Here is a 15,639-nt window from a genome sequence, read left to right as displayed (position 1 = left end):
GCGGGAGGACCCCCACACAGTCGCTAGCCGCCGGAGATCTCGTGCGCCGTGATCACACGGCCAACGGCGCGACTTCGGGCCAAGCACAGTCCAATAGGTTGATGCGTGGAACCATGGAGAAACAACATATAACAAGGCGGAGATTACCTGCAGGACGGATGCATCCGGAGAAAATCTCGATGAGAACCACGGCCACGCCGGCAACAAGGACAACGACTCTCCTCTCCTTGACGAGGACGACGGCCATGCCACGCCGGTGACGAAATTGGCGACAAGGGCAGCGGCTCTCCTCTCCTCTCCTCTCCGAGCAAGAGTCAAAGTCTAAGTCATAGTCACACGCGCAAACTGCACGCGGAAGCTCCATCCCTCTTCATATATATAGACAGGCAGGGTAGCTGTGAAAATTCGTTCGAATTTCAAAACTGGGCGCCACTACTATTTCCACCTCCCTCCACTAATTCTGTTGCCGCTGTTTCGTTTTTGTTCGTTTCGTCCCACGCATCGCCAGCCTTTACGGGAAAGCTCAACAGACTGGCAGGCTAATTAAAATTCAGTCGTGAAACCAGGAGCTGCCCACGTATCATTATTGCACCGTATAGAGGCTAGGTTGGAGGGAAGAGAGAGAGAGTGTGCTTTAAAATTTTGAGCCAGGGTTGAAGGATGATTAGATTAGACTTTGGATGGCTCATATGCGAAAGCACGCAGATTGGTGACATGTCCTACCATCAAACGAAATAGCTCCTCCTCCGTTAATTGCTGATGGGTGATGATTACTAGGACGGATCTCATGGGAGAGCTCAACAAATAAGGGGATAATTAAGTTTCAAGCGTGATACAAGGAGTTTTCACCCATCTTTGATCGAATCATTAATCTATTGGATTGTTTTTTTTATTGCCCATATGTAGATGCATTCTGTGATTTGATGGAGAGTACCAATTCTTGGAGTTATGCAAGCGCAACCTTTTCAACTCCCTAGTTCAAAAACTTCCACATTTGATCGGACAGAGTACCCATTATTGGTTTATAGTTAGATTATACAACCATGACAGACAAATTCATTTTTTGATACCAGGCTCAACTTGAATCTTGTCTATATTGACGAGATACTAAAAAAAGCTAGCATCCTCATGTTGCATTGTTTCTGATTCGATTTCCACATACACGCATAAAAGAAAGCCACTAAGCCTACCTTAGATAGGATAATCATGTACAAAGAGGAGGGTCATTAGCCAGAAGGATCAGGAAAATTTTGGGCAGCTGCTTTGCTAATTTTGGACATTTTGTTCACAGAGAAAATATATGATAACAAAAACCACAATTCTTTTATGTTCCAGTATGGAATTCAACTCACAAGTTTCGTCAAAGATACGATGGAAATGTAAGTCAAAAAATGTAGATTACAAATGAAACAATTAATAATACAATTCAACTCAAACATTGCAAGAATCAATACAATATGACCTTTGACCTTTTTTGGGAATTCACATTACACTAAAATTATGGAACAATATAAGTGCATATAGCCTTGAGTTCACTGTCAAACATCACAACAGCAAAGCTAACAAGACTTGCATCACATTCAATACAACACACATATGCATCGGATCGAGCCAGCACAGATCCTCTACTTGCAACAACAAAATCTTGAAGCTCAGGTCACCGACTAAACAGTACCAAGTCATAGAAATTTCTAGTGAAAGAACTAAGTAACGGCAAAACGCCGCCACAAACAACTCCCGCGGTGGCGGCCAGCTGGTCAGCAGACAGACCCACCAAGATACACACCGGCCAGCAAATCTCCATCCTGGAACGCTAGCTCGTCCTCTCCTTCGGTATAGCCACCTCCTGGCCACGCATTGTCTGATGGTGGATTTCTGAGGCAGGATGGTGCCAGCAACCAACACCCTGTTGTTCTACAGCAGCTACACACATCAAGGAAATTCATAAGAGAATATATATAAGCAACATAAATACTTGAATTACAATTCTGGAGTTAAACGAGTAAAGCAAATTATATAGTAAGCAGCATCAAGAAATTTTTTAAACGTGATTCACTTTAGCATTGTAGCACAACAAGCAGCAAACGGACCCTTCTCAACTTGCACCCGCTTAAGTAAACAAATGACTACCTGCTACAAGCTTACAATGCTCAACTTTCTTGTGGTAATTAATGCAAGAAAAAGTGGAGTGCAAAGACCCATGCATGCCCCTTTGTTAAAAGGAAAAACATTTTGAATGCTGGGAGAGTGAACTTTCTTCATGGCGCTTCTATGGAGTGAAAGAATATAATACAACACTGCAGTACAAGAAAATAAGATTACCTCAGTTCCAGCTGGATGGAAGCCACCATTGTTAGCAGTAGAAGTTGTACTGTAGGTACAATACTCTAAATCCCGGACATGCACGAGCGCCAGAGCTGGATGGAGGATTCAACAACCTCACGGACAGGAGTGCGCTAGTGAAGGCGCCGATGCCTTGAAAGAGGCCGCTCTAGGTGGCGAAACTGATCAGGTCACCAGTGATAGATTTTAGGAATAACCTAGCTAGACAAGGCACACCGATACGTATGTGTCAAAACACAGTTTAGCAGATGGCAATGCATTACATTCTACAAATCATGCAGTTTGGTTTCCCATTATGGACCAAACTAGATACAAGGATTGAAAAGACATAGCCAAAATGAGTCATGAGCCAAACGACCTCGTTTTCAGTCAACACTTCTAGGAGTTATAGATAATTGCAATGATATGAAAGAATGACTTGGAGATTCTAATAATAAGACAACACATGTCTGGTGTAAACAGTCACAGTAAACATGTACATCTATACAACAACAACATAAATATCAAAGCCAAGAAGAATGATTGCAGCACCTAGCATATAGTTGCCGTTGTTTCATACCAATACAAGTATCTTGTTAATAATTGACATGTTGCGCCACTGAGTACATGACAACATGTTTAAGCTGTACTTCATGACATACCATGTTAATTACATGGCTCAAAAGGATTCATGACGGTGTTCATAGCAGACCAACCTAGTTTTAACTTCCTTCATACCGGTAGAGCACATTGATCCAATGGAGTAACGAGTGCTACTGTAGTACTACAGTAAAAACACTCCTTCGACTTGACCGGCAATGCATATCCCCACTTCTCATTGCTCCATGTAGTGCAGGTTATGGAAGCATATAAGCATGGAAACATATTATTTAGATCAAATAATTCTATCAGTATTATCTCATCACTAGCTAGCAATAGGTAAGGCTATCAAGAGATAGATAAGGCAAGAAAGTAATAATCAGTTTACCAGCATCAATAAGACATCATAATTCATATTTATAAGGTGTCATTGTATTGAATCACAAAACATGAAACCTTTTCGAAGATCTAGTACAAAACAAGCCGCACTATAGCAATAACAAAACCCTCAAGAACAGATGCTCCAGCTTTGCCCACATCAAATAAAAATCAGTTTAAGACAGACATTGATGAAGTCAACTAAACCAAGCCCTGAAGATAAAAAAAAATCTTATTAATATAATGAATTCACACAACAATTTCCAAGTCATGGAGCAATTCGGCACAAGAAACTCGTATTTTGATTAGCAGCAAGAGCACATGCATCAATGAGAAGGCAACATCAGAATTCTTCTTTATATGACAGCAGTTGTGTGTTTGTTAAATCGCAAAATATTAGTACAGGTTTCAAAAGTACCATATCAGAGAACAGATGCACACAAACCATTCATGTAACATAAAAAGGCTATCCTATAATAATACCCAACTGATAATTAATAAAATGCAAAATTTGTTATCGTTCTGCTTCATTGACAAACTGGCATCTTTTGCATTGCATCAGTACCACCATAGCATCAACACCAACTTCATTTCTAGCAATCAGAAACTAACAAATTCACAGATTTTCCAAAAATAAAACCAAACGTTATGTTTCTTTTTTGCAGGGATGTGGAAAACAAAATGGTAGACAGAATTAAAAAAGACCTTGTTATTAAGTAGCCAAGGAAGAATCTTTAAACATGGCATGAAAATCGACCCGTCTTAGATAGAAATTGAGGACAATTCAAATGTGCGTATCTTGAACATTATGGTTCATACTTGGAGGAATGCAAGTAAGCGAGCTTTTAAAAAAACATGATATAAAAAAAACACACGAAACTGTCAAGCTCTCATTAAACTGATCTCAAGAGAAAGCATAGAAGCGCTAACTAGACAATCACATCACAAATAAAATATTAAGGGGCACATGTGACAACACAAAAGCCACTAGTGGTCTACAAAGCCCGGTGTAAATTAAAGAAAATATGTGCAAATTCTCGACAAGCACTTCCTTGTGTTGCACAAACATGTACATACATCCACACTTGCCTCAAGACACAAAATTTTGCTAGCATGATTTCTTCCGGAATTCTAGCTCTTTCCTAAGATATTACTTTCATTTGGCTAGAATACAGATCGGATCACCATTCGCAAACACCATACATAGCAATTCAGCATGGTTGGAGACTGGAATTACCTCATCGCCGTAGTTGATGGTGCTGACATCTAGCGTATCTATCGTTATTTCCTATTAGCGGAACATGAGGACGGCGATCCGATGACACCAACCCCGCATCCATCGCTGATGCCGAGCCACAAATCAAAGGGTTCAGTAGGCAGCACCACGAGTACCTGCAAAACTGACTAATCAAACATTAGTGAAAATTGAATGCTAAAACGACAAGTTAGTGGTAGCTTCGAAGAAGAATCATCATTGCATATGCATGATAAGTACAAAACGCTGAAAAAATAATGGAGTACCATACATGATAAGTTGTCGAGCGAAATTTAGATTTTACCTAAGCAATTTACCTAAATTCTACAATGAGAACAAAACGAGTTCAATATCCTGACCGGCTCGAGCTAGCTAATATTATTCATCATGTCAATGTTGAGAAAAAACCTAAGCATCTACCTCTCTGGTTCTATATCTATCCCAAACAAATGGTCACCCAAAAAAATATTCAAACCCAAACGAGGGAATAATTAGGGCTATACAGTAATCCACAATGGTTGGTCCAAAGTAATGTATCAAGCTATCATCAATCACACAAGCTACAAATATGAAGTCAAATGGCAGGTGCGTGGCTATTTTTACATGATGAATTACACCAGGTAGGAACTGCAACAGATAACGTATCAAAAGAGCAAGTCACCTGTTTCCAAGAACTGCTAGGAGGCCAAGGCAAGGGGGTGGTCCTCGTGCCAGCACGATCATCATGTGCTCGCGTTCCTCGCCACCGTCGAACCCCCGCTCCCTATTCGCCTACATGAGCAGAAGACACCGGTATAGCTTCTACTTCATGTACACTTGTTCCATAATGACAGCCAGACCACTGCTGCTGGCTCAATCAGGGCCACTCCTTCACCTACGCCACTATTTTTTGCCAGTTTTTGCACACTCTCAGCCACCACTGATTAGTTAAACAAGCTCACCTTGTCCATCACCTACATGGCGACAAACCAGGAAACTATTACTCAACAATCAAACAAGACACACTAGGCTAGGTAAAGCCTCAACTGGAGCATGACTAGATGAACAACTCACAAAATCGTCTTGCAATATCAAATTCAGCCACTAATGGCGCAAATGCAATATTTAAGCAAAATCATGATTTCTCTTTTAGAGTTCAAGAATTCACTCACTCGTTTAGTAGATAAAATATCATTAAATTAGCGTACAAGAGAAGATGAAAAGAAAATTATTGAAGATGTAACATCATAATGGTGCAAAAATAGAGAAGTAATCCTCAAACTAGATTTTGAAGGTCTAGTTCACAACATAATTAATTAATTACCGAACATACACATATAGAGAAGTGAAAAACAACCGTCAAATACATACAGAGAAATAATACCAACATTAGATTCTAAAGTCCACTTCACAAAAAAATTAATTAACTACAAAAAGTATAAATATAGAGAAGTAAAATAACAATAGTCGAACACATATAGAAAAGTAATCCCAAAACTAGATTCTAAAGGTCTACTTCAGAACATAATCAATTAATTACCAAATATACACATGTAGATAAGTAAAAAAACAGCAGTCAGATACATATAGATAAGTAATAGCAAAACTAGATTCTGGAGGTCTACTTCACAACATAATCAATTAATTACCAAACATACATATATAGAGAAGTAAAAAAACAGCAGTCAAACACATATTGAGAAGTAATCCCAAAACATACACATATTGATTCATATTCTAAAGGTACACTTCACAACATAATCAATCAAGTACCAAACAAGCACATAGTAAAAAAATAGCAGTGAAATACATTAGAAATGAATCAAAAGTTCAACGTGATGGAGAGAAACTGAATTTGGAAGGAATGCATATGTATGACGAGCGGGAGATGTAGCTCACTGGTGCGTAGTGGCAAGTTGGGGACGCAGCAGCATAACGGAGTGGTCGATGGTGTGGGGAGTAGTTGTGCCAACACTAATAAAACTCTGTATGCATTCCTTACAAATCTAACAGCACATTCTAGATTTGACAGCCCACCTCATAAATCCATACTCCTCCGCAAGATCGCCTAAAATCTAGCATTTAATCATAGAGTTCGTGGAGTGATCGGTCAGAGACAACTATCTATGGAACTCTACTAGTGAAGTGATTTGCTCCGTCAGTTAGAATTATCATATTCTCTTAGCTCGTCGATATTTCCTATAAAGCTGAATGGAGAGCTTGTTACTCAAATCAGCCAATTGAATTGAAAGATTATGTGAATGTATGCCCAATCTAATTAATATTTGTGTTTTTCTACTAATACACTTTTCAGAATGCTATTTATCTTAGACATCAGAGTTGTGTTTGCGCTCAAAAGTAATAGCACAAAACAAACAACTAGCCATTCTCTCTTGCTCTCAACGGCAACGAACCAAAGGTGCAGCTATGGCAAGGTCAGCTATACCAAGCCGAGATAGCTGGGCTAGCTGAGCTATAGCCCACCAAAGCGAGGGAACCAAATGCTCCCATAATGTCTTGTACAAATCTGACTAAAAAATCAAGGTATCATCAATTACACAAGCTACAATTATGTAGCTATTCAAAAAAGGCGAATCAACTCAATTAGAACATCAAGGTAGCATGCAATGTTCATGTACAAATGTATTTTGCATCAAATATAAATAACATTTTAAAAAACAACTGCTAGGTGTAAACTAGTTCTGGGTTATCAAGGGAACCCACTCAATGACTAGAAAAATCAAGTACAGGTTTACTCCCTGGCCTAACAAACAACATAACTCCATGTAACTCCTTCTTTACACAAGCACACAACCAGATGATCCTAAATAAAGCAAATATACAACAGTGCTAACTTTGAGGATATGTGACCTGAAAAAATTAGGCCATATGAACTACTAAAACATTGCTTGCTACAAAGCCATAGCAATGTTCATCTAACTGGACACTAGTCAAGTCAGGCAGAACTTAAGCTTCAAACAGTTTTAGATCATATACGCTGACCTGGACATCTAACTGAACCATCATTGTAGAGAAAACTACATGTGAAAAAGAGGAAACAATCAAAGATGAACGGATCACAATAGGTAATTGCAAAAAGTGAGTGTATCTTTGTAACACTATCAACAAACATATCAACTGCAAAAGCAAGGAACCGTCACTTATTTGTAAATACAGATTTGTTTATTCGTTCAAGATGTAGCAGATTGTTCAAGGCCATCGCAATAGAGTAAGTTTGAGCAGCAGAGAGAACTGCATTTGTTATTGCCAACCTTCAATGCAAAGATTTGTCACTATATCATGCCCCTTTGCTGTGAAAAATCGCTATATGTTCCAATTTTCCAAACCGAGTTTCAACAATTCCAAACATCAGACATATTTGTATGTGTCAAGAAACAGAGTCGCGAAGTTTTGGTAAAGTAACACATAGTAAGATTGGTGGATAAGATATAATTTATGCGTCAAAAACTTTAGATCATAAGATGACATCATGCATTTAACTGAATCATCATTCGCACCACTATACTGACCATAAACACAACGATGACAAAAAAATTCTAACAGTCATTGCCAGCAGATGTAAAACCACAACAGCAAAGCGGAAAAGACATACCAAGCATCCAAACATGTCAAACGCACAGGTTAATAATACTAATTAGTATACAAAGGTACCTTGTTTTTTTATATGCATGTTCGGATAAATTACAACTTCATTTTCATGTCAAACTTAGAGAGAAGGCGTTCAGGTACGGTCATTTTAACTAGTTGAAGCTCTCAAGGCAGAATACAACCAGCCTCGAGCTCAATTTGTGTAATAGTACGCATAATAGCTACTCATTTAATATTTTGATTTATTTCACCACATAGTGGGTACTACGAAGACATGAATGGATCAAAATATATGCACTTGAACAGGTGAATGGATCAAAATATATTTGGATAAAACAAGAGTTAAAATATAGAAATAGGCTGATAACGTGTATTGATGTATTACCAGTCCAATTAAACCACGATATAATTTGCTTGGTACTTTCCACATAGAACGTCCTAGGTGAGAATTCCAACTCGAAATATATTTGTGGTATCATTGCAGGTAAGAAACTAAAAACATCCACGGAATAAAAGATTGTGCAGGTAAGCAACACAATGGCATCAGGTAAAACAGAGCAATTACTAGATAGATAGAGAACAGTGATGGATGAGAAACAGAACATTCACCGCTGGAAGGCCATCTCACCTGCAACTGAGATGGAAGTAGCTGAAGCCGAGCCTAGGGCCGTGCAGCCAGCCTAGCGGGGAACCGAACCGCAAGCCCTTTGCATCGTCGCCTCCACACAAGGATATCCACTGCTACATCTGCAAATGTGAAGATGGACACATACATTTCAGTCGCTCCACTCTTGGTCTAACAAACAACACAACCAGATGATCATAAACAAAGCAAGCTAAAACACTGCTAACTTTCAATATATGTGCTAGAAGTAGATCTAGAGATCGAACAGACCAAGCTAATGTTGGTTGGGATATTGCATCGGAACTATAGCTCACCTGCGGAAATTGACAACCAAGGATGCAGGTGTCCATAGCACCTGAACTGAAAATAATTAGGCAATATGACCTACTGAAACATTACTTGCTAGAAAGCCATAGCAATGTTCATCTAACTCATCACTAATCAGGCAGAACTTAAGCCCCAAACAGTTTTAGATCGTATAATGTGACCTCGTACATCTAACTGAACCATCATTCTAGCTAATAAACTATTGTTCAGAACCACAAACTGACGAAATTAACTACATGTGAAAAAGAGGAAACAATGGAGTGTACCTTTGTATTCTGTCAGCAAACATATCAACTACAAAAGCAAATAACTAACACTCATTTCTAAATGCAGATATGTATTATTCGTTAAGCTGTAACAGAATGTTCGAGGCTGTCACAACAGAGCAAGTCTGAGCAACATGGAGAACTATGTTTGTTATCAAGAGTTCAGGACCATTTTTATATGCCAACACAGGTTAGCAAAACTAATCAGTATACTAAGGTACCTTGTATTTTTATATGCTTGTACGGATAAAGTGCAGTTTTATTTTCATGTCAAAATTCGAGAGAAGACAGTTCAGGTACGGTGATTTTAACTAGTTGGAGCTCTCAAAGCACAATAATACAACCAGCCTTGGGGCCGTTATGTGTAGTAGTACACGCAATAGCTACTCATTTGCAACAACCAATTAAGCAGAGAGAGAAATCATAGGGACTCTCTCAACTGACCACACATCCATTTCAGAATTTCACGACATGATGGAACTACTCACCTATATATGAACCAAATCATGAAAATCCTGACGCAAATTTTGCACAATACAAAGATCACATAAATCAAAATTATCAGTATCATCTTAGCATAAAAAACAAAGAAAGCAAGAAAACAAATACTTGAGAAGCACATGAGTGTTGGCGCTACCTTCTGGTGCAGTGGTGCTCCTGGTGGTTGCGGCGTGCTGGTGGAGTGTGTGGATGGTACCTAGCTGGCAGCAGGTCGGGCTCACCAGCGGAGGGCTCAGTCATCATCAGCCGGTCGGGCTGCTTATCACTGCGTAGGCGGTAGCACACCTGGAGCAACATGTCTCCCTTCTTGAGGTGGTGGCATCCATCTATTGAAATGTACATGACAAATGTATATAGCATGAGGTCGTGTATACGTTAAAAAAAGAAGGTACCATTAGTGAAAACAAGAACGAGGTAAGCTCTAGAATAAAATATTTCTGCCTAGTGAAAGAAAATGGCACCTAATATCTAGTTCAATTATCAATACTCGTGCACCCGCTATTTCTACTTTTTATTTCATTGATTCAGAAATTGCAAAATAACTACAACTACAACATACTACAGAGCATGAGTATAAGAGGTTAATTATAAAGGTTAGAGATATTTGAGCACATAGTATAAGAGGGAAAACAACAACCGTGCTGCCAAGTTTAATTATAGTAAGGTGGCTATATTGCTAGTCCAACTAAATCGATATAATTTGCTTGGTATTTTTTTACAAAGAACAAGCTAGACATTTCAGGTCGAAATAGATTATGATAACATTGCAACCAAGAAATTAAAAAAAATGCATAATACATATCGCAATACCGATTTTATCCAGCAACAAAATGGCCTCGAGTAAATCTGACTTGTTACTCAATAGACAACACAAGGTGGAGGCGGAGAGCAGAATCTCCATGGCTTCAACGCTGTGGTATCAACCAAAGAGATAGAGGTAGTCAAAGCGGAGCCTAGCGGCCTACAGCAAGCCCAGCAGAGCAAGCACATTTCAGAAACTTTGTCCAAAAAATAATTTTGAGGTGTAGTTTAGTGTGTACAGACACAGTGCTAACCTGAAAGGTGCATATACTCATACATCGGCATCTGCAAAACAGGGTTCATAGTATGAGTTTATATCATGATAATGTTGGACCAAATAAAAGACATAAACAGAATAATATAGGCAAGATGAGCTCTCAATATTAAAATGTCAAAACAGAAAATGAGCTTACAATATTCACAAACAATGAACCAATTCAACACTAAACAATAACAGTTTCTTAAATTCCTCTAACAGAAATAGGCTGATCAAGGTTATTGGTGTATACGCACTTCAATAGATGAATGGATTAAAAATATATTTGGATAAAAGAAGAGTTCAAATATAGAATTAGGCTAACGTATATTGATGTATTACTAGTCCAAATAAATCACACTATAATTTTCTTGGTACTTTTCACATAGAACCTAGCCGATGATTCCAGCTAGCAATATATATGTGGTATCATTGCAGCTAAGAACCATTTTTATCCAGCAAAAAATGACCTCGAGAAAAACAGAGCAATTACTATATAGACATTGATCAGTGAAAGATGAGAACATAATCGTCACGGCTGGAAGGCCATGCTACCTGCAACTTAGATGGAAATAGCTGAAGGCGAGCCTAGGGTCGTGAAGCCAGTCCCAGCGGGGAACCAAACCGCCATGCCCTTTGCATCGTTGACTCCACAAAAGGATTTCCGTTCCTGCATCTGCAAAGGTGAAGAATGACACATACATTTCATTCAGTCCACTCTTACTCCGACATGAGAACAATTTTACTTTGAGAAAACAACAGCGATAGAGCAACATGGAAACTGGATTATGACAAAATAGATTTGGCATATACTCATATATCAGCATCTACGAAACAATGTTCAATGTATTGAGTTTATATCATGATAACGTTTGACCAAATAAAAGGACCATTAGGCATATACAGAAGAATATAGGCAATCATTCAGCTTTGGCCACTAAAGCAGCCCACAAGGTAAGATCTCTATAATAAAATGCCAATACAGAAAATGAGCTTACAATATCTACGAACAATGAATCAATTGAACACTAAAGAATAATAGTGTCTTAAATTCCTCTAGCAGAAATAGGCTGTGCACAGGTATTATTGGTGTATATGCACCTCAACAAATGAATGGATCAAAATATATTTGGATAAAACAAGAGTTCAAATATAAAAATTGGCTAACGTGTATTGAAGTATTACCATGGTTTTAAAGGTGTCACTCAGGCGTCCAAGCACTCCCCCTCCACCTTGGAAAAACGTCCGCTTTAGGGGCCAGAGCTGAGAACAGTGGAAGATGAGAACAAAATTGTCACGGCTGGAAGGCCATGTTACCTGCAATTGAGCTGGAAATAGCTGCAGGCGAGCCTAGGGCCGTGAAGCCAGCCTAGCGGGGAACCGAACCATCATTCCCTTTGCATTGTCGTCTCCACAAAAGGGTATCAGTTGTTGTATATGCAAATGTGAAGATGGACACATACATTCAGTCCACTCTTAATCCGACATGAGAACAATTTTACTTTGAGAAAACAACAGTAATAGAGTAACATGGCGACTGGATTATGACAAAATAGATTTGGCATATACTCATACATCAGCATCTACGAAACAAGGTTCAACGTATTGAGTTTATATCATGATAAAGTTCGAGGCATATACAGAATAATATAGGCAACCATTCAGCTTTGGCCACTGAAGCAGCCCACAAGACGAGTTCTCTATAATAAAATGCAAATACAGGAAATGAGCATACAATATCTAGGAACAATGAATCTATTCAACAGAAAACAATAACAGTGTCTTAAATTCTTCAAGCAGAAACAGGCTGGGCACCGGTATTATTGGTGTATATGCACTTTAACGAATGAATGGATCAAAATATATTTGGATAAAACAAGAGTTCAAATATAGAGATAGGCTGATAACATGTATTGATGTATTACTAGTCCAATTAAATCACACTTTAATTTGCTTGGTAATTTTCACATAGAACTTAGCTTAAGATTCGAACTAGCAATATATCTGTGGTATCATTGCAGCTAAGAAATTAAAAAAACGACATAGAGTAATACATTGCAAAAACCCTTTTTATCCAGCAACAAAATAACCTCGAGTAAAAAAGAGCAATTACTCGATATACAACGAACACTGCACGATGTCAACAGAATCGTCGCGGCTGAAAGGCCATGTTACCTGCAACTGAGACGGAAGTAGCTGAAGCCGAGCCTAGAGGGCCATGAAGTCAGCCCAATGGGGAACCGAACAGCCATGCCCTTTGCAGCATGGCCTCCACATAAGGATATCCACTACTTCATCTGCAATGGTGAAGATGGACACATACATTTGAGTCACTCCACTCTTGGTCCGCACATGAGGAATTTGAGAAAAACAGCAGTAATAGAGCAACAAGGCGGCTGGATTATGACAAAATTTTGAACAGCCGTGGAATTGCCTACCATTGAGATGTAGGTAGTTGGAGCCGAGCCTAGGGCCTTGCAGCCAACCCAAACCGAACAGGTATGCCCTTTGCGTCATCACCTCCCTGGAAGGATATCCGCTGCTGCATCTGCAAAGTTGAAGATGGACACATACGTTTCATTCAGTCCAGTATGCGAAGAGTTTTTGTTCGAGAAAACAGTAGTAGTACTAGTAGGAATAGAGCAACATGGCGACTGGATAATGACGAGGATCTAGCTCGGTTACAGCCGCCCGCGCGGTAGAATTAGTCGGAGGAAAAAAAAAGAACCATGTACCTTGTTGTCATGCGTGGAGCTCGAGGTCGTCTTGCCCGTCCCAAAGGAAGGCGGACGGAGATGCAGCGCCGGCGAGGGGATAAGTGCAGGGACGGAGTTGTGTCTGCGACGGCGGAATCAGGAGGCCGCATACGGCGGGGTGCAGCCTCACCGTCGCCGCCCGTTGGTCCTAGTGCGTGTCGCATCCACTCCGGCGTGCAGCAGCCGCCACGGGCCACCCGAACGACCGGGCGGGCGAGTTCGACGGAGCCGCCGGCGAATAGGCCTGCCGTGCCGGCGTGCCGCCACAGCGGCGCGGCGGGCCTGTTCGCCGGCGGCTCCGTCACGAGAGCAGCACAAGGGGCAAGGGAAAGACAAATGGTAAAATGCGGCTAGGTTTCTCCTGGTTTTGTTCTGGGCAGGGTCAACCTCGACCGTCCATCTTCATCTTCATCGTACGGCAGCAGATGCGCTGGAGCCGCGAAACAGGCCGGCGATCTGCTGGGCCGGCCATCCTCTCAGCGCGTTCAAAAACTGTGAAAATAATTCTGGATATGAGATTTTCCCGCTCGAACCCTGACCGAGATCGACTACGTCCTGAACCTCGACCAGCTTGGACAACAGCACGGAATTTGCCTGACAGTATACGCGTTACAAAGCTACGTACGCTAGCTGCTACTCTAAAATGACTCCGTTAAAATGCATCTACCTAGCTAGCTTTGCCACACACACACATACGTACACTTGCTTCTACATGCGCACACAAGTTAACTCCTTTCAAAAGACAAGTTTATGTGCAGCAATTGGAAAAAAAAAGATTTGTTACTCGATGGTGCCTTGTAGTCGTGCGTGGCAAGGATGGTGTCGGAGTCTTGCCGTCCCAGAAGGCGTGGTGGCCGACGCGGTCCTACGACCCGCCGTAGGGGCCATGCGCCGCCGCGAGCTCCTCCTCGCACTCAACCTCGAAAATCAGGCGCCACATCGTGCTCTCCTCCGCCCAGGTGTGATTGTCCTGATCCCACCGTGGTATAGCGGGTCCGCCGTGCCAGATGTATGGTAGGAGGTTGGCGTCGTTCTAAGAGGAGAGGGAGATGGCGTACCAGCCGCGCTAACCTTCAACTCGAGAGGGAAGTGCCAGTCCGATGGAACAAGGAGGCGCGCCTCAGCGAGAACAATAGCCTTGTCGGTGGTGATGTTGCGTGGGCGAGGCGCACTACCGCTGCCTCCGGTGCTACTCCCTCTAGCCCCATGGTCGTTGTGGCCCATGGCTCGATGGTGGTCGGTGTTGGTTTTATGTGCTGGGCGGTGGTCGGCGAGGGTTTTTCGTGCGAGTGGCGCCGAGGGTTTAAGGCGAGGGAGCCTGTTAAAGACGTCGGAAGGTAGGTGGGTGGGGTGGTAGCACGATCAATCTCCAATGCCCTTGGAAGTTGAGCCCCCACAGGCCTTTGACACGTGTTTGACCCACCCGGCCAACGCACCCTGATGGCCGGTCATTTAATATACTGCTGGCTATAAGCAAGTGTCATGTCATCTATAGCCAACTTAGAGCCAACATGTATAATTGTGAGGTATAAACATGTCCTACTTTGTCAATACGTGGCCACATTTCACTCTCACAAAGTGCATAGGAGCACGTGCTAGAGCTTGCTCTTGCATGAGAGTCCACTCCTCTTTTTTCTCCTCCTCTCTCTCTCCTCCAACTAAGCAATAATATATTATTTTAATTCTTGTAGCTAGCTGATCAGGACTTAGGGCATGTACAATCATTTCGACGATGGGTGTCTGCACCTGCTTCCCACGTCACCTATAGACAGGCCAGGGAACATCATATACAACCAAAGAGTCTATTCGGCTGTCTGTAAACAACAACTGCTTGTAAATCATGCAAATCAGCTATAGACAGGCCAGACCCACGACCCAAGCGATGCCATGAGTACAATGGGAAATAGCCCGTCGGTAGACCACGATTTTCACAGCACAAGACCGTCTTTAATTCTACCGACAAC

At 41.1% G+C, this 15,639-nt stretch overlaps 2 long non-coding RNA genes and 3 other non-coding genes across 7 annotated transcripts; all 5 read right to left on the bottom strand.

The window, feature by feature from the left end:
• Window positions 1–1,405: 1,405 nt before the first annotated feature.
• On the bottom strand, window positions 1,406–8,855 carry LOC124665753. 3 transcript variants are annotated; one of them, XR_006990675.1, is made up of 6 exons: window positions 8,772–8,855; window positions 5,217–5,508; window positions 4,538–4,704; window positions 3,039–3,513; window positions 2,323–2,544; window positions 1,406–1,923 (listed from the first exon to the last, which is right to left on the bottom strand). It is a non-coding gene; the product is annotated as an uncharacterized LOC124665753 (long non-coding RNA). The 3 variants fall into 3 exon arrangements; XR_006990673.1 differs by having other exon boundaries at window positions 3,039–4,704; XR_006990674.1 differs by having other exon boundaries at window positions 3,039–4,692.
• LOC124668776 lies at window positions 7,730–7,848 on the bottom strand. The gene has a single exon (XR_006991860.1). It is a non-coding gene; the product is annotated as a small nucleolar RNA snoR86 (small nucleolar RNA).
• Window positions 7,968–8,057, bottom strand: LOC124668810. The gene has a single exon (XR_006991890.1). It is a non-coding gene; the product is annotated as a small nucleolar RNA Z266 (small nucleolar RNA).
• Window positions 8,856–9,200: 345 nt separating the features above from the next.
• Window positions 9,201–9,292, bottom strand: LOC124668813. The gene has a single exon (XR_006991893.1). It is a non-coding gene; the product is annotated as a small nucleolar RNA Z266 (small nucleolar RNA).
• Window positions 9,293–9,811: 519 nt separating this feature from the next.
• On the bottom strand, window positions 9,812–13,467 carry LOC124659481. Its single transcript, XR_006989593.1, has 7 exons — window positions 13,358–13,467; window positions 13,095–13,216; window positions 12,105–12,182; window positions 11,475–11,595; window positions 10,918–10,948; window positions 10,673–10,773; window positions 9,812–10,188 (listed from the first exon to the last, which is right to left on the bottom strand). It is a non-coding gene; the product is annotated as an uncharacterized LOC124659481 (long non-coding RNA).
• Window positions 13,468–15,639: the final 2,172 nt, after the last annotated feature.

Source organism: Lolium rigidum, chromosome 6, assembly GCF_022539505.1.
Source record: "Lolium rigidum isolate FL_2022 chromosome 6, APGP_CSIRO_Lrig_0.1, whole genome shotgun sequence".
NCBI lineage: Eukaryota > Viridiplantae > Streptophyta > Magnoliopsida > Poales > Poaceae > Lolium > Lolium rigidum.
Note: the sequence above shows the minus strand (reverse complement) of the source record. Positions and strands in the feature narration are given on the sequence as shown.